Source organism: Meleagris gallopavo, chromosome 12 (genome assembly GCF_000146605.3).
Source record: "Meleagris gallopavo isolate NT-WF06-2002-E0010 breed Aviagen turkey brand Nicholas breeding stock chromosome 12, Turkey_5.1, whole genome shotgun sequence".
NCBI classification, from domain to species: Eukaryota; Metazoa; Chordata; class Aves; order Galliformes; family Phasianidae; genus Meleagris; species Meleagris gallopavo.
The window spans coordinates 18,496,167-18,499,237 of record NC_015022.2 but is presented as its reverse complement, the minus strand read 5'-3'; positions in this window follow the sequence as shown (position 1 = coordinate 18,499,237).

The following is a 3,071-nucleotide window of genomic DNA, read 5'->3' as shown; positions in this document are numbered from 1 at the left end:
CTGATTGTAATGTTGCTGTGGGAATGAGAGGGAGAAGCAGACTGGGTGGGCAAGGGAATAAAATACTATTTTTACTGCCACTCCTCCTCCTATTCATTTAATATATATTTTTTTCTTTTTGTCCCCTCTTTTAGTCCCTGTAACTGCAATAGTAAGTATAAACCAAGTGGTAATTTGTTTCTTATTATTGGAGTGGATAGTTTGACATCCCTAAAGAAAAAAAGTTTTAAAATCAGTGGGTGATACCCCAGATACACATGCTTTGTTCTGAGACAGCTGGATATCCTTGATTGTTGAAGTTTTCCACCTCTGCCAGTCACAAAATACATTGTAAGCATTTTTGGGGGGTGCTCCTAATCTAGGCAAAGCATCCCTCTGCAGCAACAGGTGTGAGAATGGCATATTGATAAAGTGATTTCTTTGTTGCCTGTCCGTGAATGACTGCCATTTTCAGCCATTGCTTTCCCTGCTTTTGTAGGTACCTTTTCTTTTGCTGTTTGTAAATAGTGACCAAATGTTTCTGGGGTTTTTTTTGGGGTGTTCCTTTGGATCTGGTTTGTGGGGTGAATTTGCAGTCCCCTCCCTCCCCCTGTGTGTTGTGTTCTTTTTTCCTTTCTGTTTTTTGGTTGTTTTTTTGGTTGTTTGGTTGTTTGTTCATGGCTAGGGTACAGCCAATACACTGAAAATGGCAGGCATTTAAATATATATATATAAATATATATAAAAAGTGTTCCTAATTCCTGAGTTACTAGTGAAATGACTTTGACAATTGTAATAAAAAAAATGTTTCAACCCTTTTAAATAAGGTGTGTACTATTTTGGTCTGTAATATATAACACCTAGTCAATTTTAAGTGATGAGAAACTACTTCCACTTGTGCTATATACTTGGAAAATTTTTACAAACCTAAATACAGGAGGCAGTACAGCATGTAGGGTAGAAAGTTTCTTTTCATACACTCAAGCACGAGATACTAATACGAAATTGTATTTTCTTACCTAGTGGAAGTCAGTAAAATGACTGAAAATACCTAGTGAATGTACAGTTTTACTTTCATATCCCTCTTTAAAATAGCTTTAGAAGTGACTTGTATTTCCTAGTCAATATTTCATCTGTATAAATACATTTGCAACAGTTTTTTTGTTTTTGTTTTTGTTTTTTTTTCCCCAGAAGAGCCAAACTTTGAGTTTTATGTCTGTTTGTCATTGATGAATTTCAATAAATCTTTTTATACAATTTTTTTCTGTGGCTTATTTGAATAAAATGTGCCACTGGGAATGAATTGCATACCTTTTTCAAAAGGCATTCAGTGAGTTATTCTGGTAAAAGCCCTGATATTTTTAGCAGCTTGATGATATGTTTTGCTCTACAGATCTGTTAGCCACGGTTGGGTGAAACCAAGGGAGAGGTTCTGACTTGACTGTAAATAATAGCGTGCCGTTTTTCTTTCAGAACAAGTGGGGTTTTTCAGTGTGAGCAGCATGATTAGTGCAGTCCGGCGCGTTCGTTTCTGCTGTCTGTTTAATCCCAGCCCTGTTTATCCCGGCCCAGAAGAAAGAACTCTTGGTTTCCTTCATCCAAGTGAGGCTCTGTCTGAGCCCCAGGTTGGTGTACTGGGGCCTGAGGAACATCACTCCTCCTTCCCCAAAGCCATCCTCCTGTTCCTCTCAGCCAGTCCTCAGCTAAGCCTCTGCGTTTTCCTCTTTGAAAGAGTTGTTTGAGAGGTGAAGGGCAGAGCAGGCAGAGCAGGCTGCGTATTTTGAGCACTTCGGCGTGTCTTGATGTGCCGTGCAAGAGCAGAGCGAGGAGCTGCAGAAGATCGTATGCGGCTCATCCTTCGTTGGATCTCTTTGAAAAAACCTTTTTGTTGTAACAGGCTGCTGGTGGTGTTGGGTTGGGGTTTTGTCTGTGGGCTTTTTTGGCCGTTTGTTTTTTGAGAAGCAGGCAAACCGTTGCTCCCACCCCAGCCGAGGTCTGCTGCTGCAAAGCCAAAGCCATAGCCTGGCCAGGCAGGGTCATAGTCCTGCAAAGCAAACAGCAGCAACCAGTAGCGAAGGCAAACCGAAGAGCCCAGAAGCTCCAACCCAAACAGAGCCTTTGTGTCATTGAACCAGCTTCAAATTCAAAGGTTTCAGGTGAGCTTTGTACTGCCAAGCTCGGCCTCTAAGTGTTTTTCCAAAGATGGAAGCTTTCTCTCAAGCTATTCAAAGGATTCAGCAGCGGCTGGACCCGGCCCTTCCTCCAGAACAAGATAGAGGCTTGGAAATGAGCACACTGCATCCCTGTGCCCCTTTGCATGCAGGAGATGCAGCAGCACAGCTTCACGTGGCAGTGCTGAGGTGACATTTGTTTTAACCTTTGTCACCCACGGGCTCCAGCGAGCCACCGCTGCCTTGCAAAGCAGCTCTTACTTTCGTCTGGGAAACGTGCAGACACCCCTAAGCTCTTCCCTTTCATAAGCAGTGACTGACCCAGGTGTCAATTAAGCGACACTTCTCTTTGTGCTGCTGATTATCTCAAAGCTTACTTTGAAATTAATGAGGTTTCCCCAAGAGAAGTGCAGCAGTGAGCCTGCTGCTACGCAGGGCCGCTCTTTTCTGCCTGCCTGCATGGCTTAGCACTGCTGGTACGCTGACTGCAGGTAGGAAGCAGGATTTTGGTTGCACCTTCGTGCTGGGAGGGGGGTGCTGCAAGGCTTTGCTGCCATCACTGAGAGCAAAACTGACCTCTGCTTAATGTGGCTGGTTTCCTAATTATTTCTCTAAGTGTGGCACTGATGTGCTGCGTGCCAAGGGTTTGTTTCCCAAGTGGCTAGAGGTACCAACTTGCAGCCTCCCGTGGGGGAAAAAAACTGCCCAGAGCCTGGCATTTGGTAACAGATCAGCAGGAAAGCCCAAGAAAAAGTAAAAATAAATAACAGATGGGTTCAGCTCATTCAAATGCCTGTTTTCCTCAGCTTGCCCGTTCCCGCTTTCTCCTCCGAGTGTTTGGGCTGGAGAATGGCATCGTGCTCCTTTTCTGCTATCAGTTGTTTGTTGACGCTGCTGCTTTCACTCCTTCTTCCCAGAGCC